This window comes from Panthera onca, chromosome C1, assembly GCF_046562875.1.
Source record: "Panthera onca isolate mPanOnc1 chromosome C1, mPanOnc1 haplotype 2, whole genome shotgun sequence".
Taxonomy (NCBI): domain Eukaryota; kingdom Metazoa; phylum Chordata; class Mammalia; order Carnivora; family Felidae; genus Panthera; species Panthera onca.
In genome coordinates this window covers 3,723,728-3,751,054 of record NC_138346.1, presented here as the reverse complement: position 1 = coordinate 3,751,054, position 27,327 = coordinate 3,723,728, and the positions used below count along the sequence as shown (strand labels likewise).

Here is a 27,327-nt window from a genome sequence, read left to right as displayed (position 1 = left end):
AAAAGTAGGGGGGCATGAAGAGCAGTTCCCCAGAGTCCCACGGAGGATAGGACACCATGGAAGGAAGGCAGCAGGGAGAACGATGCCCACACAGATGGTCATGGAGACCTTTGACATTGACAAGCGTTCCCACAGACATCACTTCATGCGATTCCCTGATACCCTGGGGGTACAGGCAGGACTGACCACTGGTCTCCTTCATGACACCATCAGACTGCTCCTGGAGCATGCACGGTGCCCACCCACAGCCCTTACTTCCCACAGAGCCCTCGCGCCTGGCCCGAGGGCTCTCTCTGGACATGAGAATGTACACAGCCCCCAATGTGGGCAGGACAGAAGTGCCCATGAGCAGCCCTCAATCAATGACCAGTTGAAGAAGCAGAAGAAAGACCTCACCTCCTCACTCACCTCCAGAGAGGGACAATTCTGGGGACATCCTACAGGGTCCCTAAGAGGCCCAGTGGCCCACAGGGATGAGCAGGGCATTCACACACCCTGCCTGCTGCCCCAGCGCCCCGCCGGTGCCTCCCGGACCACCTCCCAGATAAAGGACTTGCAGCCAGATTCTCATCTCAGGATCTGCTTCTGCAGAATCTCCAATTAAGATGCTCTGTACATATTAATAAGCTGTTGTCAATAAAGCAGATCTAAGTAAAGGCTATAAAATAACTAAATCACATCCCAATGCCCTCAAACCCAGAAGGCGAATGGCAGCGCACTGCTTCACGCCCCAGGCTCTCGGAGACAGACATTACTAATCGATTGAGGTTCCCACCCACCCCACCCCCCTTTTGGAGGCTGTAGAAAGACAGCAAGGCAGAGCGTCATGATCACTTAATCATGTCTGCCCCGGTAGAATGAGTGCAGCAAACGCCTTGCTGTTTGCCACCCCAGCCAATTGACTTGCAAAGCCTCTAAAGCCACTCAACCAATGTCACTATCATTATGTCACACGTTCCCGAAATGGCTACTTCTCCTTCCCTCCATCGCCAGCCTTGCCGAGACTCCTATGTGCATAAGTAGCTGGTGGAAAATGCCAAGTGCTCAGCACGTCTCGCCATCCGACAAAGGAAACAGAGATGTCGAAGGCAGAGAGCAGTTAGCACCCACCTGGGGGAGTGGTACGGCTGAAAATAGGCATGACTCACACTTGGCGGGGGAGGGCCAAACCGCGGTTCCAGCAAGCCTTCCCCCGCCTTAAATGCCACCAAAAGCATTCGGGGAGCAGAACCGTGCATCCTGTAGGTACAGCTCTGTGTGTGCGTGCAGATCACGCAGCCACCCAGCTGCCCAGATGTCGCTCCCCCAAGAGTCACGTGTCCCAGGAGGGCCTTAGGGCTCCACTGCTCATGTTACACAGAGTACAGCCAGAACCATCTGGCCAGGCCTGGAGCCCACTCAGAGTCCCTGCATAAACACATCCCGTCACTTAGGAAAACAGAATTATATTTTCCATAGTGAAGAAATAAATCTCTAGGGGGTATTTACGAAAATGTATACTCTGCTAAGGGACAGTGGGTTTTTTGCCAATTAGCTAGAACAGGGTCTTTGCACAGCATAACAAAAAAAAAAAAAAAAAAAAAAAAAAAGTGAGTGAGGAAAGGAAAGTCCAGTTAGGTCCATGTTCAAAATAAACAATCTTTACAGTTACAGACAGTCCCTGGTTTATACCCAAGCTGAGTTCCAGCGTTGTCTTTCCAAGTCAGCCGTTTGGAGCCTGACATGTACTTTCCCATAGAAATTATGCCCGTTGGTCGTAAAGTTAACCCACAGCCGTCTCTTCCCCGATAGTGTATGGAAGTACATTACCGCCTTCATATCACCTCTGCATTGACTCTGTGAGAAGATAAATTCTGATGTCCAGAGCAGGTCAAGGCAGGGCCAGAACTGGGGAGGGATGGGTGATGAGTGACAGCACCTCAGGAGTATGGGACGGGGCAGTGAGACTTGGTGGCCATTGGCTTTTGGTGTGAGTACCAGCACCCCTTGTGCTCTGGCAAGATCTGTAAACTCCCTTAGCCCCGGTCAGTTCACCTCTGAACAGTTCCCACCTTACGTTGTTGCTGTCGGGACAATGAAGTGACAGCAAGGATACAGAGCACAAGTTACAGGGCTTGGCCCCAAACAAGAGCTTGGGGGAAAAACTGCAGTTACCTTCATGTGCAAAAGAGAACTTGATTATGAAATCTGAGTGTTTCAGGATTTGAGGGACTTTGCTCAGTGTTTCCAACAAAGGGCAGGACCGCATCTGTTTTACCCTAAAATGATATCCATGCCTGGCCTGTCGCAGTCTCTAACAAGGATTGGTGGATGGATGGATGGGTGGATGGGTGGATGGATGGATGGACAGATGGGCAGACAGATGGATGGGTAGATAGATGGACACATGGATGGATGGATGGATGGATGGATGGATGGATGGATGGACAGATGGACAGGTGGACAGACAGATGGGTAGATAGGTTGACAGAGAGATGGATGGATGGATGGATGGATGGATGGATGGACAGATGGACAGACAGATGGAGGGTAGATAGGTTGACAGAGAGGTGGATGGATGCATGGATGGATGGATGGACAGATGGATGGGTAGATAGGTTGACACATGGATGGATGGATGGATGGACAGATGGACAGACAGATGGATGGGTAGATAGATGGACACATGGATGGATGGATGGATGGATGGATGGATGGATGGACAGACAGATGGGTAGATAGGTTGACAGAGGGATGGATGGATGGATGGATGGATGGATGGATGGACGGACAGATGGATGGGTAGATAGGTTGACACATGGATGGATGGATGGATGGATGGATGGATGGATGGACAGATGGACAGACAGATGGAGGGTAGATAGGTTGACAGAGAGGTGGATGGATAGATGGATGGATGGATGGATGGATGGATAATGTGTAGATGGATGACTGGATGGGTGGGTGGATGGATAGGTAGATGAGTAGATGGATGGATAGATGACAGAGAGATGGACTGATGGATGAATGAAGGTATGAAGATCAAAAGCATTCTGTTTTCTTTTCCTTCACCATTGTCTCTGGCTTGAGTCCAAAGGCCTCTTCTCAGGGCCCCCCACTGCTTAGCACTGCCATAGGCTTTGATGCCATTGACTCCCACCCAGTCACTGAAATTCTCTGACTCCAGCTCTGAGGAATCATCTTTGTGCCACCTCTTCCTTAGTCTCCTTCCCTGACTGCTGGCCCCTCGGGTGCCATTTCCATGGAGATGTTCTCCATGACTATCCTTCAGCCCAGTTATCCCTTTCTCCCCTCTCTATGGGCATCATTATCCCACAGGGTCAGCTCTCATTTCTGGCCTTGATTTCTTACCTGAGCAACAAAGTGAAGTTTACTATGCCCAATGGTTATTTTCCTACTGTGGTCTCACTAGCACCTTAAGTCCCAAACTAGAATACTCTCTTTCTCTTGTTACCTTCCCCAAACAGTCTGTTCCTCCTCCTGGGTCTCTGGCCCCTGCCCTTGCGGCACAGGCTTGAACTCTCAGACTCCCCATTTCATCATTCAGGTGATGAGAATGTGTTCTGGTGTTTCTTCATGCCCTCTCGGTCTCACTCCTTCACCGGAATTCAGGACCTGCTCTCTCTTTCCTAGTCTTCTGAGCCATCATCTGTTATAGTCAGGGAAATAAACACCAGCTGCTCCAACAGACAAACCTTCAAGTCACAGTGGCCAGAGTGTCCTCTCTTTCACTGTATTGGATATCTACTGCTGTGTGCAAACCATTCCAAGATTCAGTGGCTCGAAACAGGAACCATGATTCTGAGTGTTGACTGGACTCAGGTGGTTTTTCTCCTCCACGTGATGTTGGCTGGGGATATTGTCATCGAGGGCCTCGACTGAGCTGGAATGGCTCCCTCAGATGTCTGGCCCCTTGGGAGGAATGGGCAGGACAGTGGACTCCGCTGGAACACTGAAACAGCTGAGTACCTTTCTCTCTCCATGTAGCCCCAGGCGTCACCCCGTTTACTTAGTAAGGTCAACAGGGTAGCTGGACTTCTCATGTGGCATCTCAGGGCTCCCCAAGTGGGAAAACATCAGCTGCCAGGCCTGCTTAGGACTTGTATCCCTAAATGACCATCACTTATGCCACATTCTGTTGATTCAAGGGAGTCAGAGGACCAGCCCATAGTCAGTATGGAGGGGGCACTACACAAGGATATCACTATACTAACCATCTCATCCTTTGTGTGATGGTTTTGGTGGTAGGGCCCTTGAGAGGTGATTAGGTCATGAGGCAGAACCCTCATGAGTGGGATTAGTACCCTTATAAAAAAGACCCCAGAGAGCTTCCTCACCTGTTCCACCATGGGGGAGGGGGGCACCTCTATATAAGAGAGCTATCTATGAAGCACAAAGCTCTCATCAAACACTGAATCTGCCAGTGCCTTGATCTTGGACTTTCCAGCCTCCAGAACTGTAAGAAATAAATATCTGTCATTTATAAGTCACCCAGACTGGAGTATTTTGTTATAGCAGCTCAAACAAACTAAAACAGATGTGGACATTAGGAGGTATGGCTCAGTAAGGCCATCTTTGAAGACTAGTGACCACATTCATTCAGGTCACAGTCCTCAGCAGGACTAGATAACATCATTTGAAATTTGTGGACTTCAAAGTCAGCATGACAGAGGAAAAGAGAGAAAGGGAGAGAGCTGGAGAAAGTACGGTGACTTCTAAATCCCTCTGCACATCAGCCAGAACTAGTCCTATGACCCCAGCATGACTGCAAGGAAAGCTTGGAAATGGGGAGGAGCAGGTGACTATTTGGTAAGCCCTCATGGCCTCTGCCCCATCCTTTGTGTCCTCTAAGGATGGTCCCTGTGTCAGTGGGCACAAGCAGACTCCCATTCACTGCGGGTGGGTGTGTAAATGGTGACAGCCTCTGCCGGAGGCAGTGTGACCTCCCCAGCCTCCTGCTTGCTCCTGGGCTGGGTGTGGAGACCACAGAATCTGTGGGCCCTCCAGGCTCTAAGACTCAGTGGGGATGACTAAGCTACAGAAGATGAAGTCTTAAGAACTTCAGGACACCAGTCTCCTGTCCTCTTTACAGAGTATTCTGTAGTATTGGCCAGAATGGAGAGGAACTCATTCCTCTCCAGGGTGGAGGCTGCTGGTGTGTCCCTGCTGGTTCCCACCTAGTGGAGGAGAACACACAGTATCATTGTGGGAGGCAGAATTGACCACATTGGGCAAGTTGATTTGTGTAGGCTTTTCACTACACTGTGCCCAATTCAGGGTGCCGTATTAGTACAAAGGTGGAGAAACCAGAGAGAAATCCAAAAACAACAAAACCGCTTGACCTATAAGTGAAGGTGGAAGGGATTGGGATTAACTCATCAAACGAACAGGAAATGACTCAGTGTCAAATGCCTGTAAGCAGCAAGTCAAGAGTGTGGACATGGGTGTCGAATGGACCTGGCTTGGATGGCTGGCTCCATCGTTTACCAGCTGTGGGGCATTAGTCATGTTACTTAACCTCTCTGAATGTCACGTTCCTCATCTGTAAAGTGGCCAAAGTCGTATTAGCTCCCTCGTAGTGTTCTTGTGACCGTTAAATTAAATCATGTGCGCACTGGGCTCGTGGTAAGCATTCAGTAAACGTGGGCGGTGTTCTTGCTGTTGATGTGGTTATACTTCTTTCCAACTTTGTTGGAATAACATGATAATTTCTACATTAATGAGGTTACTTGAGAGGGAAATCATTAATAGTCAAGGACCTCAACAGATCCTTAGTGTGGCAGAGCAAACCCTCCCAGCCCCAGCCCCTGTCCACCTCTTCCACAGGATCCTACCTCACACCACACACCCCATCCCTGAAGAAGAACTTACAGTTTGAACTTGTTACGGTTCTTCTGGATCAATCTGGATGTACTTAAGCAAACTGAAGGCGTACTGAAATCCAAGCAAGCACTAAAGATGCAGAATTCAGGAGGGGCAAGCACCAGGCAGCTCTTGGAGAGGGAAGGACTTCAGAAGCCATGCCATGTCTTCTGGGTTTCAGAGTCACGTGGAAGACAACCTGGGTCCCCAGGAGGACAAATGGCCAGGGGTGGGGAAAGTGTACTTCAGGGAAGGCCCTGCCAGAGAGTGAACGAAGCAGGGTCAGTCTCTCTGGCAATCAGCCTCAGCATAATCCAGTCGGCATGGCCTGGAGTGGAACCCACGTGCCACCGAGCGGAAGAGATGATCCCGGGGCTTTCGGCACAAGCACGTTTTATTTTATCAGGAAGGAACCCTGCTGAGCACACCAAACTCTTGGTTTTATGGGGATTACTGCTGAGGAAACCTAAAAAATAGGCCTTTACTTTATGAAAGAACGCATTTTAAAGTTTTAAGCAAATAGAGGGGGCCGGTACCTGGAAACAGCAAGTCACAAAGGGGCTTCGTGGATTAATGCAGCTTGAGGAATGTGGCCTCAAATCAGGAGTTGTAAAAAGCGCATTATAAATGTAAGTGCTCTGATGAATCCAGTGACCTAAGTGCCAAGGCTTTCAGGGACCAGCCAGGAAATCACAGTGAGCAAAGTGGGCCAGGGAAGATAGAAGAGGGAGCAGCGGAGGCCGTGGTGGACAGAGGAGGGCACGATCGAGCTGGATGCACTCCATTCACCTGCTGCAGTGGGGAAATGCAGGCCCAGCGCTGGTGGATCTCCACTTTCAAAGAGAGGTTGGAGATTGGGGATTTTTATGAGAATTTTCCAGATTTTTCAATGTGAGTGACTGACTCAAAAGTTGTCAAGCAATGGGAGAACCACCCGTGGCATGTCACAGACTGAAGCCCAGCCCTGGCCGTGCAGCCTCCAGCCCCACTGAGAGAGACCCGAATGCACATCTGTGGGGGCCACCCTGCCCCTCGTTCTTCTCTCAGCATGGAGAAAGGGCCGTGCAACCAGGCTCGGGGAGAAACGGGGAACCGAGAAAGTCACCTGCCTCTTCCTCCTGAAAGATGAAAATGTTACTTAAGGAGGGTCCTTTTGTTTCAGTAATGCATCATTATGAAAATGTTCAAACATACAGGAAGGGTGAAAGAATATTACAACGAATGTCCATATCTCCACCACCTAGGTTCCGCCATTAATAATTCGCGGTATTTGCTTTATCGCATACCCACCCGTCTATCCGTCCCTCCAGCCACCATCTACGTAGACTCGTAATGAGGCTCCGGGCAGATTAGCAGGGATGAGGTCTTGGAAGATGTCCCGGCTCCTTTCAGATTCGTATCCTGACTTTTCCTTCCTCTGCTCTGATTTAAGGGAAATGGGATTCCCAGGCCCTGTCGTCTTCTAGCTTGTGGGAGCAGGCAGAGACACTGGTAGAGGCCGACAGGCAGGAGAGGGATTTGGGCATTTCTACTTCCCTCTCTCTGTTTTAGGTGGTCCCCAACTGCACTAGAAGGGACCCGCCAGTCATCCTCCTGGGGTCTCGTCTCCTACCTGACATGCCTGAAGTGACTCCAGCATCTATCAGGTGGCCGGAGATCCTGGGCTCCAGAAACACCTCCTCCTCCTCCCTTTGACCCTCTAGTCCTAGAGGGGAACGTGACTTCCTGCTCTTGTCGATGTCTTGATTGCCTTACCATTCTGTATTTCACCCCTTACCTCCCTCCATCACCGTGGAAACACTTCCCTGCATCGCATCCTCTATCTGAAATCAGCAATGTGGATTCTATTGTCTTGATTGGATCCAGGCTGAAACAAGAGGTTAGTACATCTGTGACCCTCGGTCTTCCAGGAGGCACAGGCCACGACACGAGATCCTTGTTGTGGATAACACCTGTGAAAGAAGGAGGGGAGGGGGCTGTAGAGGAGGAGACAGCCTCAGAACCACCATGATGGAGGCTATCTGACACCAGCCAGGAGGAAGAGGGTCGCATGGACCAGCCCTCAGAAGGTCCTGCGGGGGTAGGAAGGACCAGGCTCTATCGTCCACTGTGCCCAGAACCTGCCAGGAGCTGCTGACCAGGAGAAGCCTTGGCCCACACACCCCTTCAGGGTCCTAAAGGTGTTGCAGCTGGAGGCTTCCCCACAAACTCACCCACTTTCCAGAAAGTTCTTCCTTGAAGGGAGAGCCAAGTGGTATGGCTCCATATCCACAACAGCAAGCCCCTCCTCTGGTTTTTAATTTTTTTTTAATTTTTATTCATTTTTGAGAGAGGGAGAGACAGTGCGTGAACAGGGGAGGGGGGAGAGAGAGAGAGAGAGAGAGAGTGAGAGAGAGCGAGCGCAACGGAATCTGAAGCAGGCTCCGAGTTGTCAGCACAGAGCCCGACGCGGGGCTTGAACCCACAAGTCATGAGATCATGACCTGAGCCGAAGTGAGATGCTTAACCCACTGAGCCGCCCAGGTGCCCCTCCATGGGGACTTATAAGTTAGTGATTAATCACATGGGTCATAGTGGATGGGATGGTTGGGGCCCAGCTGAAATCAGTTAAATGCAGAGAAATGTTTTAAGAGATAAATCTCATCCAGTTGTCAACTGGGACATGAGAAACTGTGCTCTAAAACTGACGACCAGAACCAGCTCTAGCCGCTGGACTGAAACACTCCCGCTCAGACTTAAAACCGTTGTCATCAGTTATAATTTATAGCCAATAAAATGCGCTCCTTTAAATGCACATTTCAGTGGTTTTTGATGAATGTATACACCTATGTATCTGAAGAGTACATCTTGATGAATTACAACGTAGCCACCACCTCAATGAGGATATAAAACGTTTCCATCACCTCCAAAAGGGCCCCCTGTGCCTCTTAGTAGTCAACCTCCACCCTCAGCGCCAGACAACTGCTTACCCAAACCAAATCGGATTTCTCTACTCCAGAGTTTCCTATCAATGGAAGCTGATTCTACCCTGTTCGCTTTTGTGTCCGACTTCTTTCATTCAGCATAATGTCTTTGAGAGTCACTCAGATTGCTCTGCGTATCATCGGTTTGTCATTTTTACTGAGGATACGCTAGCATTCCCTTTCACGAATGACCCCACTCTGTGTACCCAGCCACCTGTTGACAGATGTTTGCATTATTTCTGGTTGTAGACAACGATGTCCTGCCCTGCTGTCACCAGGTTTCATTTCTCTGCAACTCGTTCATTGTTTTAATATTTTCCTTTCGGGTAATGGTAGAATCGCATGTAGCTCTTAAGAAACACTACAAAGAGACCCAAATGTCCTTTACCCAGCTTCCATCAAAGGCAGCATCTTGTATGACGATAGAACAGTACCAAGACCAAGAAAGTGATCTTGCTACAATTCGTCGACCTTATTCAGATTTACCAGCTATGTATGTGCTCATGTGTGTGTGCGTGTGTGTGAGCGTGTGTTTAGTTCTGTGCAACTTTATCACACGTATAGATTCGTGTGACCCCCACCACGCTGAGGAGGCAGACCATTTCCATCACAGGATCCCTTTTGTAGCCACAGCCTCCTCCCTGTCCCCCTCCATAACCTGGCAACCACTCGTCTATCCGCTGCTCTAAGTTTATCGCAGCAATGCTATTTACATGGAATCATGCAACTTGTGATGTTTGGAGGCTAACTTTTTTCATGCAGCATAATTCCCTTAAGACCTATCCCAGGTCTTTATGTGTATCAACGGCTTGTGCCTTCTTATTGCTGGGAAGTATTTCAAGATATCAACGCATGAGTTGGTTTAACATTTCAGCCCCTGAAGGACACTGAGTTATTCCCAGCTTAGGACTAATACAAATAAGGCTTCTATGAACGTTTGTATACAGATTTTTTGTGTGAACACGAGTTTTCCAATTTCTGGAAGAAATGCCCAATGGTGCAATTGCAGGGCTCTACGGTAAGGGCATGTTTAGTCTTGTAGGATAGATACTGCCGTATTCTTTTCCAGAGGGGTTACACCCTCTTACATCTCCGCGAGCAAGCTTAAGTGGCCTAGTTGTTCCTCGTCCCTGCCAGCATTTGATGATACCACAATTTTTTGTTTTAGCTATTCTTACAGGTAGAAATATGTCATTTGTGGTTTTCTTTTGCATTCGCCCCATGACTAATGCTGAGCATCTTTTCACGTGCTCATTTACTATCTGTGTGTCCTGTTTGGTGACATGTCTGTTCATGCCTTTAACCCATTTTCTAATTGGATTATTTGGGTTTTAGTTTGTTTCACTGTTGACTTTTAAGAGTTCTTTATATATTCTAGATACTAATCCTTTGTTGCAAGTATGTTCCCCCGGTGGGTTGCTTTTCTTTTTAGCCTCTTAACAGATTCTTTCACAGAGCAAGAGTTTTTAGTTTTGATGCAGTCCCATTTATCCCATTTATCCATTTTTTTCTTGTTTTTCTATTCTTTTTTTTTGTTTTTGATATTTATTTATTTATTCTGAGAAAGAAGGAGAGCTAGCAAGCATGCGAGTTGGGGGACGGGCAGAGAGAGAGAGAATCCCAAGCAGGCTCTGCACTGTGAGCACAGAATCTGACATGGGGCTCGATCCCACAAATCATGAGATCATGACCTGAGCTGAAGCCAAGAGTCAGACGCTTAACTGACTGAGCCACCCAGGTGCCTCCCTCTTCCTTTCTTTCTTTTGGTGTCAGGTCAAACAACTAACTCTTCACCTAGGCCTGGTTTAAAATATTTTCTTCATAAACACTTAGTCATTTTATATTTTACATTTAAGTCTGTGATTCCTTTTGAGTTGAGTTTTGTGTAACATGTGAGATTTAGGTTGAAGATCATCTCATTGCCCACAGATGTCCATTGGCTTTCACACCATTTGTTGCAAAGGCTCGCCTTCCTTCATTGGGCTGCCCTCACACCTTTGACAAGTATCAGTTGGGCATACGTGTGTGGATCTATTTCTGGGTTCTCCATTTGTTCTATTGACCTGTGAGTCTTTCCCTGTGGCAATTTCATACAGTCTTGATTACCGTAGCTATATCATGACCCTAACATCATAACCCATTCTTTAAAAAAAAATAATAAATTTGAACTAAATTTCTCTTTAACTTCTTTCACATACTTTGAAGATCTCACCGGAGATGGGACACAAGTGAGAGTCAGGAAAGTAACACAGAAGGTCCTGAGCTAAGCCAATTCTTGAGCAAGGAGGAGGATGGGAAAGGCTCAGCAGGATTCCCACTCCCACGGGGTGGTGGTGGAGTAGGGCTTTAGTCACATGGCACTGGAGATTGGCACACAGGGCAGGAAGTTTTGGTAAAGGTCCTGCCATTGGGCTAGACCAACCCCAAGACACAGAGCACTTAAAGGAATTATACCAGAGGGATGCTCAGTGCCACATTTTTGTGCACACGGAGCCATTACTGGAGGCTACTTATTGGTAACCCCAAGACTCTGTGTCTGAGGCATCTTTCCTGAAAATAGGAGCCTCAATCCACAAGGCGCAGGGAGCTGATAGATAAAACCTCATCCTCCTCAACCCAGGATGGAATAACTCAGAGGTATGGTCTCTCCTGCCTTCCCATCTCCAGGCAGGCATGGGCTCCAGCTGCCCATGGGGGCAAACATCTTGATCATATACTCTTTCACCTCAATTCCTTGTCCTACATTTCCCACTCACCCTGCAGGTGCCTCCCTGGGGTGGCTTCTGAAAATTAATTATTTGCATCAAATGTGCTCAGGGTCTCCTTCTAGGGGACACAAACCAAGACAGGGGCCGAGGGCTGACTTTGAGCTGGTTGCCCTTGGCCTACAGTTTGTGTTGGTGCCATATTGCTGTCACTGCATGTCTGGATTCTTATAAACCAGCCATTCCCTAAAAATTCCCATTCTTGTGTGATGAAACCTCCTGTCTCAACTAACAGCAACCTGCATCTTAGGTATTTTAACCTGGAGACTTGGGGAGGGGGGCAATTATTTGAATGCTGTACTTTATTCTTAGCTTATAAAAAGGAGTAGTGATGTGGGACTGAAATTGTCGCCCCAAAATTTATATGCTGAGCCCTCATCACCCTCCTCAGTATGACTATATTTGGATATTGGACTTACAGGGAGGTCCCTAAATTTTAATGAGGTCGTCAGGGTAGGGGCTCTGATCTAATAGGATTGGTGTCCCTATGAGAAGAAAGAGACCACAGATCGATCTCTCTCTCTCTCTCTCTCTCTCTCTCTCTCTCTCTCTCACACACACACACACACACACACACACACACACAAAGTGAGGCAAGGCCACGTGAAGGCCATATGAGGACACAGCAAGAAGGCAACCATCTGAAGCCAGGAAGGAAATTCTCTCCAAGAATCAACCAAGACCTTGGTTTTGGACTTCTGGCCTCCAAAACTATTCAAAAAGAGATTTCTTCTGTTTGAGCCACTCAGCCTATGCTCTTTTGTTATAGCAGCCCAAGCAGGCTAATACAAGTAGTAGATAGATGGGGGGGGGGGGGGAGACAGGGAGTGATGGGGGAGGGAAGGAAGGAAGGAGACGAGGAAGCTAGTTCATACTAGTGAAGAGTCTCCTTAACTCAAAACAACTGAGACCGTGGGGGGAAATCTTTAGAAAGGCCAGAAGCGGGGAGTCAGCTTTGATCAACACTCACGGTACCAAAGGAAAGGAACCAAAGTAAATGACACATTAGAGTACTAGAAATGCTTCCCACGAGATCTGAAAGAGGCATGACTATGGAATTCTGTCATCTTCTCTGGGTCTTATGGAACCAACTCGTCTCGTCTCCACAAGTAAGCTTCTGCTCAGCTCCCGGCCCCCCTTGTCTGACGGGGGCAGAGGGCACGAGTGCCCAAATCTGAGCAGCACTGGGGACAGAGCCGCCCCAGCTGCCCCACCAGGGCTCTGCACTCGTGTGCAGGGACACACAGATGCACCTGAGGGGTTCTCACCACCTGACTGGGGAAGCTCTCCCAAGAGGCTCACTTCCCAGGCTGGCAAACGTGGTTCCAGATTTGACACAGGGGATATTTTTGGCCGAACCACTGCTGACTCTAGCATCCAGACGTCTGAAATCGTTCTGCCTGGGAAATCGAGCAGAGACGTTGTAAGATTCCAAAGACCAGCAACTTGAAACTGGACACCTAAAGACGTGGCAAGCCATTTAGCAAAAGAGCCTAAACGTTAAAGCACTAAAGCATGCCCCTTAGGTCTGCTCAGGAGAAATCTGCCTTCTTGTAGGTGCCTCAGACCCTAACGGAGACCAGATGGGCAGGCTCACAGCCACCCAAGCTCCTCACAGTGGGTGGGGAGGGTTGCTTAGGCTCACTGTGGGCTCCGGGTCGGGGCAGATGGGCTCGTCACGCCGATGGGGGTATGCCGCGGGGCTGGGAGTATGTGTGGTCGCTCTGGACCTGTGCTCACCATCCCGAGCACCCCCCACCCGACCCCGGGCTCCGGGCGTGCAGGGTCAGCCTCAATAACCCACTCTGGTCAATGGAGGGCAGCAGAGGGCAGCAGAAACCAGTCTGCTGTTCGGGCACCAGGGAGCCTGTCCCTAAAGGGTGGGGGCTGAGAGTGCCCAGGCCCAGAAGGAAGCTCTCCCGGGATCCCAGCCCGGTGAAGCTGTTGGACAGAGGCGGACAGAGTCATCGGGCTCCTGCGGCACGGGCCCTTGGGGACGCTGGTTCTTTCCTCCATTCCGGGAGGAGCCACTGGCTGGCTTAGACGTCAGGGTCAGACCTGTGTGCCGCTCTCCCTCCCGAGCTCCTGAAGGGTGGTGCTCCTGCTACGTGCTCCTGCTACGTGCCAAGGCCAGAGTTGCCGCCAGCCTGAGGCGGAGGAAAGGCCCGCATGGGGGCTCAGCACTGCAGGCCCAATGTCTGAGCGTGTGACAAGGACGGGGTGCAAAGCAGGGCTCGGACGGAGCCCCGGAGCACCAGGCCACGCAGCCGAAGGACTCAGGGCCCCGGGGAACAGGGAAGGCTAATGAGGAGATGTGCGTGCCAGAAGCTCCCTAGCAGAGAGGTGAGTCATTTGGCTGCAGGGATGAGTAAGGCAGCACTGGGAATCTCTCTAGGGGGTTCGTTCCAGGCCCCGGGTGCTGGGGCCGGGTCAGGCTGTGGTGGGAGAGCGGAAGGAGGGTCTTGGAGGGAAGGGTGTTAGAGAGGCAGACGTGGAGTCCTGATGCCTGATGGAGCCCAGGGTGACTCCCGCCCGGGGGCCTGGCCCAATCATCACCAAATTCGGGATCAGTAGAGTTGCCTCCAGCCATCAACTCCCCAAGGATCACCGAGGCCCGGAGGCCATGCTCGCTCCGAGACAGGCCTGAGTGGGAACCCCAGCTCCACCCACACTGCCCAGTGGCCTCTGGAAAGTCACTTAACTGGCACTCATCCTGTCCGAGCCTCAGTTTCTTGACCCATAAAATGGGGCTGTGTATAGCAGTGCTTACCCCCCACAGGAGTGCTGTGGGGACTGAGATCATGTACGTGACACTAAGCACAGGGCCGTGCGTGGTTTAAAGGCTCAGAGTCTGGGAGCCACTGAACATCACATGGCCGTCACTTGATGTGTAGCAGGAGCAAGTGACTGTCAGCTGGGCCCGGGGCAGGCCCTGGAGGCTGCTCCCAGAGTGACTGCCCGGGAGCTCACGTGGCCAGGCTGGTCAGGTGCCTGGGATTCAGGCAGCAACCTCTCCGTTCACCAGCCGCTGCTCATGAGGGCCCCCGAGGATCCGGGGGGGACCGAGAGGGTTGCTGGAACTCAGAAGCCCAGGGCCACGTGGGGCGATCTTGTGCAGGACCCCCGTCTGCCCCTCCGGAGGCCCTCCCACCCCCTGCATCCTGCCGTGTGTCCCAGACTCTGACCTCTGCTGCCCACACGCGCTGAGGCCCTGCCTTCTGGCTTCCGCGTGGGCTCAGCCGATGACGGGCGCCAGCCGGGACCCGGAGCTCGGGGAGCCAGGCCGTGGTCCTTACCCCCCTGCCTCCCCGCTCATGGCCCTCGCTGTGCCCTACCCCACAGTGCTGCAGGCACAGCGGCTCTGCCAGCCACGTCCGGAAACCACTCCCTCCTCTGCCCCTTAAGGCCTAAGGTGGCAAATGGCTTTCTCTGTGACCGGCTCCAGGAGCAACTCAGCCTCCCTCCCTGGTTCCCTTAACTCCACCCACACCCCTGCCTGGAGAGAGGGTGGTGTCCTGCCCAGCCCCTGGCCGGCAGGGAGAAGGCACGAAGGGAGGCCCCTGGGGTGCACAGCCTAGAGCCCCCGTGAGGCCAGGATAAGAGAGCCCGGGCTTTGTGCTCAGGCCAGGAGCCCTTAGGTTACCAAGTCCTGCAGGGGAGACCAGACAGCACAAAACCCAGGGTGTGGGGACAGAGGTCCCAGAGCCGCCCCGGCTCAGACTTGCTGTGGGTTAGTTAGGCTGAGTGACGACACCAGAGGACACACACCCACCAGGGAAGCCCCCGCAGGTAGGAGATGCTGGGCGTGATTGGGCAGCGAGAAGGAGCCCTTCCCAGAGTCTGTACGGAGCCCTCGCTCCATAGAGCAGAGCCTGGAGCCCGGGACACGTGTTCCAACAGCCACAGTGGTCCGGCCCCACGCCAGAAACCACACAACCCATGACATGACTAACCTGCCAACAGAGACAGCCAGCTTCCCATTGTTTCCTGGGAAATGGCAAGCCCAGATCCCACGCCTTCACATCCTGAGAATTAGAAATAGCGTCTCGCCCCTTCTCCCCTCCAGCCCCCACCCCCGCCGGGGCCACCCGCCCACGCACTGTCCCCCGCCCTACAGCTGTGGCCAGATGGGATGCCCCTCCAGGGCCTGCCCCATGGAGGGAGGCAGGGACCGGGCCTCCCCGGGTGGGGGTGGTTCGGGTCAGAAAGGGAGTCGTTGGAGGTTGGGTCTTCCTAGAAGTAGCTGCTAATTGGGGTTGGGAAAGAGGGTACAGCTCTGAATGGAACAGCCCCAGGCAGCTGTGGGTGGGTCCCTGGAGGCATCTGCAGGCCTCGAGGTCCTGGGGCTGTGAAGGCACTGGGCCGGGGATCTTGACCCTGTACTTGAGGACAGAGGGAAATCCCAGAAGGCCCATTCCCCCGCCCCCACCCTCTGAAGGCCCAGGACTCCCTTAGCTGCGCTCCGGGATCAGAAAGTCAAGTGATGCAAGGGGCTGATGGAGTTAGCAGCAGGTCCCAGACGACAGCCTGCTGAGAAGTGACTCCGAGGGGCCAAGTCAAGGGGACTTAGACCACCAACCAGCTAGGCAGGGGCACCGGGAGATGAGACTTCTTTTTTAATTTGCTATTAAAAACAAAACAGAGCGAAACAAAAAAGCATTCAAGTAACTACTGTGGATAAAAACACTTGGCTTGGGGGCACCTGGGTGGCTCAGTCAGTAAAGCGTCTGACTTCGGCTCAGGTCACGATCTCACGGTTCGTGAGTTCGAGCCCCACGTCAGGCTCTGTGCTGACAGCTCAGAGTCTGGAACCTGCTTCCCATTCTGTGTCTCCCTCTCTCTCTGCACCCCGTCCCCCTCGTGATCTCTCTCTCTCTCTCTCTGTCTCTCAAAAATAAAATAAACATTTAAAAAAAAAAAAAAGCCACTTGGCTGGAGGGCCCAGTGCTAAATTTCCATAACTTATCTATAGTCTGGTTTTATTTTGTGTTTGTTTTTTTAACGTTTATTTATTTTTGAGACAGAGAGAGACAGAGCATGAACAGGGGAGGGGCAGAGAGAGAGGGAGACACAGAATCTGAAACAGGCTCCAGGCTCTGAGCTGTCAGCACAGAGCCCGACGCAGGGCTCGAACTCACAGACCGTGAGATCATGACCTGAGCCGAAGTCGGACGCTTAACCGACCGAGTCACCCAGGCGCCCCAGTCTGGTTTTATTTTGAATCACACGATTGGGAGGGAGGAAGAGTAGGGCCACCTAATATGTCCAGTGTTCTGGGTTTACAGGTCCTAGTCGCCACTGATTCCCCGTAATAGTGTGGCTTGTGACGAGAGTCTCCCAGTAAAAGGGCATGAGGCTGGGGGCCCTGTGTTCCAAGGAGTCAGGGCCCCCGGGAGTCCACAAGGAAGGACTGGAGAGCAGAGGGCCAGCATTCCGGGGTTTCTCTGTTGCTGCCGGGCTCCTCCGGGGGCGGGGGACACAGGGGCCACATGCAGCCCCACCCAAGGGGCAGATGTGCGACGGTGGGGCGCCTGCATGCTTGTGAGGGGCTCACCCTCCAGCAGAAACCACATCCCTGCCTTTAATTATGCATTGAAGTTAAACTCCCTGGAAGCTTGTTGGCCATGCGGAAAGCCTTGAGGCCCCAGCCAGGCCTGGATTGGGGAAGGGTACCCGGAGGGGGAGGTGGGTACAGGGGAGGGAGTTGGGCTAGTGAGAGAAGGCATCCACACTGCATTGGAAATCTCATCGCTCAGCACAGGGCCCTCATTCCAGCCGCAGGGGGACCCATCCACGCTGCACAGAATTCTGTTGAAGGCTCCCCTGTGCCCTCTGAGCCCAGACGCCAGAGCTGGGGAAACAGTCCCAGGGTTAAATGTGGGCAAGCTGAGGCCACCACAGGCAGGAGTGTGGGCCCCCACGCCAGCTGGCCTTAGGAGGATGATGGCCCCGCCCCTGCCCGCCCACCCCTTTAGAGCAGGGCTCCCTCTGTCCCTCCGCAAGCTGCCATCCGGGGCAGGAGGCTGTGTGCCAGTCCTGCCGCTGTTGGGGATCAGCCTTGGAGGATGCGTCCAGCCCTCGGCAAAGACAGACCCACGGTGAGAACGCAGGAAGGAGAGGCAGGGAGGACAGACGTCCCCGTGTGATGAGCACCGTCCTAAGGGTCTTTAAAATCCTCGAATGGAGCCAGGTGCCAGGAAGGTAGGGCAGGTGCATTCCTGCTCCACCTGGTAAGTACTGTGCATCTTAGACGACGCCCGCCCCTCCATTTAGTGCCCTCTCACATGGGGACAGCTCTGGTACCTTCCTCGTGGGAGGCTGTGCGTATGGACTGTGACCACGGGGGTAAATCCTACAGAAGAGCACCTGGCACTCAACGAACCGACCCCAGCCTTGCAGCACAGTGAGGCTGACAGTCTCCTCCGAGATGACACAGCTAGGGTGACATCCAGTCTCCCAATTCGGACTGTTGGTGTTTTTATAGACCGATGATTTGTAATCGACTGTCCTCGATGTGAAATGAAAGCATTTCTCTGACACCGATTTATGAAGCATGTTTACGACAGCTGCGTTCAAATCCTCGTCAGGTCCTTCCGACCTCGGATTCATCTACGTACTCCCACCTGCTTTCCTTGCCCGTCCCAGAGGCATCCCTGGATCTCGGTATGGTGGGGATTTCGTGCTGTGTCCTAGACATTCTGGTTATCGTGTTAGGAGACTTGATCCCAACGAAATGTATTTCAGCAGATAATCGCCCGGCTTCTGTTGAGGTCGAACTTGCGGGCGTCAGCTCCAAGGACGGCTTAGTTTTTGGAACACACGCTGTGTCATTTAGGTCCGCTTCATTCTTCCCGTGCTGCTGGGGCTGTGGCTCCGTCCCTGCAGGTGTGGTCCCCGGGGGCAGAGGTCACTGGGCCCGGGTGTCCTTACATCACCAGGCGGAGGACAGTGAGACACATGGCTCCTGCGGCTGCAGGCAGGCGGGCCCCCGGGGGTCTGGCTGTGGAGGGGCCGGGACAGTCGCGGCTGCTCCCAGATCGGCCAGCCTGCTGCAGCCCGGTGGCTGAGCGGGGCTGGGGCTGTTCACTGAGTCTCTGTTGGGCTCCCCTTTCCCAGCCTCTTGGCCAGAGAAAGTAGGCTTTTTGAGATTTTCTTTTCATCTCTGCCTGTTGGAGGTTCTGACTACAGGTCTTTCTGGCACCCAGATAAAATGAAAACCCAGCGAACATCATTCCTCGAGCCCCGAGATCTCCAGCCTCCACCTTCTTGCAGCCTATGCTTTGTCCACGGTGAAGTCAAAATCATTTTCAGGGGGTCAGGTTATTTTTAGAATAGAGGAACCGGGGAAAGGAAGTCCAGCATCATTTTTCCAGAATCAAAATCCTAAGTCCTTTATAACCACACGTTCCAAATCTTCTCTCACCAGGTCCCACTAAATACCCCCAAATACACACTAAATACCCCCAAATAGTTCCACGGGGCTGGCTGGTCTTCTCAGGGGATGGTTCCGGATAAAGGGCTCATCGTCAGTCGGATAAAGTAAGATCAGCCTTGGCGAGAGGAAGCCCGTGCTGCTGGACCCACGGTGCAGACCTCCAGGTGACCAGGGACAGAGGCTGGCCTCTGACGGAGGATGAGTCCCCAGCACACCCACTGGCTCAGCGTCTCCTCTGCAGGGGACGGCCTCTGGTGAGCACTGATCTGAGATAAAAACACAAACGTGGTGCCCACTCCCGTCTTGGATCTTGGGAGAGACACGTGGCTCCTCGTCTCAGATCTTCCCATCTTCCTTCCTCTGCTTCCCTGACCAACCAGAGAGGCTCACACCACAGCCCGGACCTGCTCAGCACCCTCCCGTGCTTGCAGCCCGGCTCAAACCTGTCAGCCTTCCAGGTCACTTGCTAACTGGACTGGAGCCCTATTCCCACGTGAGGCATCTGCTGCCTCCAAAATCCAGAGTTGCGTCTAATGCTGGTGGCTCTGTGTCTGCCGTGGGGATCGCGAAGGGAATATCTTGCCGTGACCGAGAAGGCATGTCCCAGCATGCTCTAGATCACTGGACCCCTAAAAATCCCCCCAAAGTTGCGCACCCCCGAGTCTTACAGGATTTGCTTCCAGTTCCCGATACTCATGTCCTACCCGGGCAGCCAGCCTCCCTGCCGCTCCCGATGTGCCAGGTCGAATTAGAAAAACATCAGTGCGTGGGACAAGCATGCTCAAGGTTCCTGAGGATTCTATGAAGACGTCGATCAGAGAGTTAGGATCGCCCCGAGACAGCAGAGAGGAGACGCTACTTTCTTCCTATGTGAAAGCGAACTCACTCCGGATCCTCTTTCCTGATGACGGTGTGGAGGCTCCCTGACGAGTGTCAGCCCAGAGTCCGCATCCAGTCACCCTCCTAAGGCCAAGCATCTTCCTTCACCCAGTACACACTTACTCTGCCAAACAGCCATAGGTCCCTCCGGGGGAAGGAATGTGGGATATTCACGGCATATATTGTAATGACCTTGCAAGGTCTGTTCTCCCGGGGCCCGGCTTCTCCTTGGGTCAGCGGGCTCTGGGTCTGAAAACTAGTTTCGATCTGGAAACTGGAGGGGATTCTGATTTTTCATTGCAACATCTGATATCAGCCTTCTGTTTTTACTAGTTCCTGGCTTCTTCCGCATAGACCAACCCAGCAACGTCCTAGCTGGAGCCTCGTCTTTTGCGTCCCGAGGAATACCACGGTCTATTAGCCAGCCCCATAGATACCAGTGGGCCAAGGGGCCGTGGTCGCCTTTCTGGATTTTCTGCCATTATGGCAACTCTGCCCGCCTTGCCTCTGACGGTTGAGCACCTCCACCTAAACTCTGTTTGACGATCCTGACACCCCTTGACACTAGGGAGTGAAGTTCCACGGCATAATCTACTGTCAACATCGACAGCATTGAGCACAGCCAGTACTGAGTTGCCCAGAAATGCAAAACCACTCCTCAGAGGCGTGTTCCTTACTGTCTTGGCGAGAGAAGTGTCCTCTGGGCCTCCCGGGGAACACAGTCAAGTGATAGAGCCTTCAGCCTCACATGATGGATTCCTTCCCGCATCTCTACTTGCCCAAACCCTCTCCGCTCTTTCTCGACACTCTAGAGAGACAGCCTCAGCACAACACCTCGCCTACAGCATCTGGATAACTCCCAAGTATGCCTGCTGGGAGGTCAGATCCTGAGACACGGCCACACTCTGCCAAATCAATAAACCCAGTTCATTATCTTCCAGTCTGCCCCACACATTTCTTCTGTCGCTCAGTGACATATACAAGCCGGGACCTGCGCTCCCATCCGCGAAGAGGCCGTTTACGCCCAGAGCAGGAATTTTGTTTCCTCACTTGGGCTTCGCTGAGACCTGGCCCTCGTCGCTGGCCTAGAGGAAAGAAGGACAGACGGGGACAGGTCTTGAGAATGGCATCCTGTTGTCGGACAGCTACGACAGGTGAAGCTGATGTCCAGGCACCAACTGGACCAGAGGCTGCTTCTTCATGCTCAGAGCGTTCTGGGGTATCTGGGTGTTCAAGCTCAGACTCATCCACCCAAACGTCCCTGTCCCAGGATGCCCCCACTGCCCTATGAAGGCCCTGGCTGCACCACAGAAAACCTATTCAGGGCATTCCCTCTGTAGCTGTGGCACACATTTGCCAGGTATCGGTATCAGCTGTCCCGTGAAACCTGAATTTCAGAAAAAGAGCGAACATTTTAGTAAAAATAAGTATGTCTCGTGAAATATTTAGAACATACTTATACTTGGGGAAAAAAACAACCGTTCGCTGTTAACCTAAAATTGAAATTTAACCAGGCAGCCCGAATTTAATCTGGAAACCCTCCACTGGCACCCTTGCTATTAAAAGCTGGGTCTGATTATCAGCACAGGCTGCCCAAAGGTGTCAAGAGATACAGATTTCTTTCAACAGCATCACCTGGAGGCCCTCTGGCTTTCCCAGTATGTCCTGAGAGACACCTGTACCTGCCATTTATTTCTCAGGCTTGCGTTAGGGTTAGGGTTAGGGTTAGGTCGCATTAGGTCTGTATTACAGTTTTTAAATGACTTTAAATACCTGAACATTCTAATCGAGTGTCTCCGAAACCCTGAACTGCATTTACAAAACTAATTTCAGGGGTGCCTGAGTGGCTCAGTCAGTTGAGCGTCGGACTCTTGGTTTCCCATCAGTCATGATCCTGGGGTCATGGGATTGAGCCCTGCTATCGGGCTCCGCACTAATGTGCAAAGATTGCTTGGGATTCTCTCTCTCCTCTGTCTCTCTCTCTGTCTCTCTCAAAATAAATAAACATTAAAATAATAATAATTATAATTTCAAAAGCGGTGACCTAGCCCATGCTCCTGGGCAGGGGGATCTGAGCCAGTTTGGAAGGTTAACTTGGGAAGGGTGGAGCTCGAAAGGGAAGGCACAGAAGCAGGTGGACATCAGGTTTCCGCCCTGGACCGAAGGCACATCTGTGCTCTAGGAAACAAGTGTGCCCATCTGGGCTTGGGGGGCAGGAGCTCTGGCAGAGGGGGCTGGGCATTTGAACTGGCTTTGGGGTGCAGGTGGCTGGTTCACGTGAAGACGGGTGAGCATGGGCATAGGGGAGGTGGGGCGAGGGTGAGTGGGCATAGGGTGGGCTGCAGAGTGGAGGGAGGACGGGGTGAGGGGCCGCGGGGCTCTTGCTCCTGGCTCTGGCTCGCTCTCCGGTTGGCCCTGACCTCGGAGCCCTTGCTGGCTGGTGGCGGGATGACCTGAGGAGGTTCGGGGGCAGCGGTTCAGGGGAATCAGCGGGTGACAGATTAGCCACACGGCCGATGTTCGGGAACATTCGTTACAAGAGTGTGATGTGAAGTATAAAGTGCGGCTCATGCGGTCGAAACTGAAATTAGGTCACTCCGAAGTGTGGACGTGAAGAAGGGGTGGGGAGAGTTGGGGCGCCTGATGTAACCATGGTGACGCGGGAAGCGGGGTCACGGCCACCGGATGCCTCGTGGTGCACGGTCAGGGGCTCCCCGGGCCGCCCCCGCGCTTTGCTCCAGCAGGTGAGCCGCAGAGGGGCTCTGGCTTTGACGTCCTGGTCTGTTCCTCTGGCCGCACTGCCCGGGCGCAGGTGGCCTCCCCTGCGGTGCTGGTGCCCCGCCGGGCTGCGCTTCAATCTGGTCTCCCCTCTCTGACGGTGACAACTGGCCCGGCGTCTGGGCTTCCTCACCTGCTCAGCCCAGGTGGTGCCAGCAGGCGCCCCACGCACGTGGTCAGGCACCCACGCTGCCCGGCACTCGGCGGGTCTTCAGGGAGAACCGGCCCTCCTCCCTGCGGAAGGGGGTCTTGGCACGAGATAGAGCATGCAACCATATGGCCCGGATTCTTTCCCTTCCCTTTGAACCACTTCTGCTCCGGGCCTGAACCCCTGGTAGCAAGAGCCCCTAACTGAGCTCGTCCAGGGAAAGGCAAGTGTTCACTGGCCCGTGCCTCACATGACCTGAAGCCTCCAGAACCCCGAAAGCCTGAGTGGTCTGACGGTTTTAGAGTCACGGGCTTCGTTCCTCGGGCGACTTCTCTCTCTCTTCGGCCTGAGCCTTTCTGGCTGCTTAGAGCTTCCTCTCAGCAATATCAAAATCTAATTCCTTACGTGTTCCGATGAGGAAAAGCGCATTGCCTAAACGAATTTGCGAATCCTACGTTTCTGAGCCCTTGAACACGGGGTAGGAACAGGCAAATGAAATCCTGTCCGGCTTTGGGTAGAAGGAAACTGTTTCTTGCCCTCTGACCTCCTTCCTGGGGAGAGAAAGCAAGGACGACCTCGGCCCAACTCAAGATAGAGGAGGAGGAGGCTGAGCTGGGTTGGGGCCCGGGATCTCCCAACACTATAAGGGCCGGGGGGTGGCAGAAGCAAGAGGAGAATGTCGGCCCCTTCCCAGCAGACCCCTTTCCCCAGGAGGGCGCCGTGGGCACTGGGTGGTAGGGGCAGAGCTCTGTTTGGAAAATGCCCATCAGTCAAAGTTAACGACCAAGGCATCATCATCGGCAACGACACGGATGGAGCTGGAGGGTATCACGCTAAGTGAAATAAGTTGGAGAAAGACAGATACCATTTGATTTCACTCACATGTGGAATTTAAGAAACTAAACAAATGAGCGCAGGGGGCAAAGAAGAGAGAGAGGCAAACCAAGAAACAGACTCTTAACCACACAGAACACCCTGCTGGTTGCCAGAGGGGAGGTGTGGGGAGTCGGGGGGGGGGGGGGATCAGGGAAACAGGTGCTGGGGATTAAGGAGTGCACCTGTCGTGATGAGCGCCGGGTATCGTAGCAAAGTGTTGAATCACTACATTGCATACCTGAGACTAATATTACACTGTAGGCTAACTCACCAGAATTTAAATAAAATCTTTCTTAAAAATCAAGGACATCACCAAAACATCATTCTGACTACCGGTTTACTCAACAAATAGTTCTCAAAGACCTACTGTGCACCAGGCACATCAGAGTAAACATGCCGGTCCTAGTACCCTCAGAGACTGGAGCAGGGGAGCCCAGACGTGAGCCAGGTCCCCACACACATGGCAGGTAAACTACATAGGGGAGGTTCTGCAGGAACGTGCAGGGAATAAGGGAACCCCATGTGGGGAGGGCTGGATGCTCCGAAAATGCTTTTCGGAGGGAGGGGTGTTGAGCTAGGAATGAAAAAGGGAGAAAGACCTGACCAGGGGAGGGGAGGGGAGGGGAGGGGAGCCATCCAGGGCTGGAGCTCAGAGAGCAAGGGGGGAGGGCGGGACAGCTCGGAGACAGCAAACGGATGTGTCACAGAGGTCAGGGTCAGTGTGGGTCCCCAAATGTGGGGGGTGGGGGGCAGTCACGGGGCCCTGTGCACTGAAGAGCTGACTGAAGCAGGGTCAGGTGACACCGCCTCGAAGTGATTCCCTGCCCGGTCCCCACAACCACAGAGCCCAAAGAGTGCTTCCAAAAAATGGGATTTTCCCCAACTTCTCAGATTCGTAAAAGAAAAATGAAGTCATTCGGTACCTGATGAGAACATGTTTTCCTGTAACATACAAGTGGTTTCCTGAACGTGGCTGGGGTTTGGGGCCCTGTTTCGTATGCGTTCACCTTCCTGTAAGTTCACCTCCAAAATTCAGTTGCCTCTTGCTAACCCAATGCCGACCTGGCCCAGAGGATTTAGACAGGGGAGAGCGAGGGAAGGATTTTAACGGCTGCCTGCAGCGAGCTAGAGGACCCGGGAGAGGCTGTGGGTTGGGGACAGCCAGCCTTTCAGCACAAATCCTGGACCCTGCCACCTTGGAGATGCTGTAGGGTGCTCCCTGGTAGGCCGCGGACCTCCTTCCCCCTGGAGCCCCCTATCTATGAGCAGAGATCAGGCTCAGCGCAAGCCCAGGCTTCAGCGAAACTTGCCTGCGTGGCTCTAGCCCTGGAGAGGCGGGGTCTCCCCAACTGTGAAATTCAAGGATCCTTTTCTGAAGGCCGTCTTCCATGTTGAGCTTCCTGCGGGAATGGCCCAGACCCTAATGCTTCCCTGCCTGTCAGGCCTGCCCCGACGTCCCAGCAAAGGCAGGGTCTCCAGACAGCCACCCCTAAGACAAGGAGGTGGGGAGGAGGCCTCTACTGCCCTCTGGTGTCCACCCATCAACCAGATTGCAGAAGAGTCTGATGGCTCCGTGGGCAGCTCACTGCTAGAGAGGTAAGCTGTCCCTAACCCACTGTGTGACCTCAGGTATGCACCGCCCCTTCTCTGTCTCTAAGAGACAGAAAACACTAGTTCAGAAAGATACAGGCACCCCTAAGTTTACTGCAGCATTATCGACAATAGCCAAGATACGGAAGCAACCCAAGTGTCCATCAAGACTTGAGATGGATTTCTGCAAGGTGGTGTAGACAGACAACGAGCCATAAAAAGGAATGACAGCTTGCCACTTGTGACAACACGGATGGAACTAGAGGGTATTATGCTAAGGGACCTCAGTCAGACAGCATGACACAAATACCATGTGCTTTCACCAGATGTGGAATCTAAACAGAACGAATGAAGAAGCAAAACAGGAACAGACTCACAAAGGCAGAGGACAAACTAGTTGTTGCCAGAGGGGAGGGGATAGGGAGATGGGCAAATGGGGGAAAGGGAGTGAGAGGTACAAAGGTCCAGTTAGAAAATAAGTTAGTCACGGGGATGGGGGTACAGTCACACTATTGTAATAGCCTTGTAGGGGGACAGGTGATAACTACACTTACCGTGGCGAGCACAGCATCATGCATAGAATTGTGGAATCCCTGTGTCGTACACCTGAAACGAACAGGACATTGTTGGTCAACTCCGTCAATCGATCAATCGATCGACCAAGAGATAGGATTGAACCACAGAGCGCTGAGAAGAAGAAAGCCAGCCCCGAGCAAGTGAACAAGGAAGGATAGTCACAGGGGCAGGAGCAAAATGTCAGGGAACCAGAGGGTACCACCAAGGGCACGCTGGGAGCCCTGAGAAGCTGGGAAGGGGTGGGGGTGGGCGGAGTTCCAAAGGTGAGGCCCAGATAAGGCAAGAATGTTGGGTGACGACAAACAACCGAGCCCCAAGATCCCGGCCAGAACCCACCAAGCGCCACTGCTGAGCTCTCTCTCTTTGCTTCCCTGTCCTCTCCTGGTTTCCCCTAAATAGCTAAAGTAGGAAATCAAGGTATTCTCAACTGGATCCTACGCTCCAAAGGATATTATTGAGACGACTGGCGAAATTTGGAAGGGTTCTCGTGAGGAGATACGGCAATGGATCACGATTTTGCCAGTTAGACCATTTTTGGAGGAAATTGCCCTTGTTTGTATAAAATACAGACTAAAGAAAAATCATGTCATCAACTCACAAATGGAGGGGAGGAGATCTTTGTGCGATAGTTGCAAATTTCTCTAATTTTGAGATTGTTTCTACAATTAAAAATATTTTAATTCTAGAGTTTCCTTGTAAAAATTGCATACATTCTTTGACTCCACGATTCAATTTTAGGATTTTATTCTATAAATATATCGGTATAAGTATGTATGTACCATGATATGTATGTATGTACAATATTTTGTATCATTATAAATATGTCAATGATATGAAGTATTGTCTACAATATCTACATGACAGAATTTTTTTACATAGCAAAAAATCAAACATTGGCTGTCCATCAATAGGAGAATGGTAAAATAATTACGATAAACTCATGCAATGAATACTCTGCAACAATTAAAAAGAATGAATTTGGGGGACACCTGGGTGGCTCGGTCAGTTGAGCATCCAACTTTGGCTCAGGCCATTATCTCACAGTTTGTGGGTTCAAGCCCCGCCTCGGGCTCTGTGCTGACAGCTCGGAGCCTGGAGCCTGCTTCGGATTCTGTGTGTGTGTGTCTCTCTCTGCCCCTCCGCGACTCGTACTCTGTCTTTCTCGGTCTCTCAAAAATGAATAAATGTTAAAAAAAAATTTTTTAAAGAATGAATTGGGTCTATAGCAGTAGCTGTCAATATTTACCAAATATTCACCATATGGCAGGTGTCACCCAAGCGCTTTATGTATATTGATTCAGAACCACCTACTATGTGGATCCCATTGCTATCCCCACCGTGTAGACGGAGAAGTGAGCCCCCCCGAGGGGGGTGGGGAATAACATGCCCAGGACATCACAGCTAGAAGGGAATACACCCAGTTGGGAGTCCCAATCTTGCATTTGGATCGAGTCT

General features: G+C 52.2%; 1 long non-coding RNA gene across 1 annotated transcript; it reads right to left on the bottom strand.

Annotated features, from left to right (window-relative positions):
- Positions 1–6,256: 6,256 nt before the first annotated feature.
- On the bottom strand, positions 6,257–25,906 carry LOC144617040 (uncharacterized). Its single transcript, XR_013557031.2, has 3 exons — positions 25,851–25,906; positions 7,640–7,814; positions 6,257–6,980 (listed from the first exon to the last, which is right to left on the bottom strand). It is a non-coding gene; the product is annotated as an uncharacterized LOC144617040 (long non-coding RNA).
- Between the last annotated feature and the right edge of the window lie 1,421 nt (positions 25,907–27,327).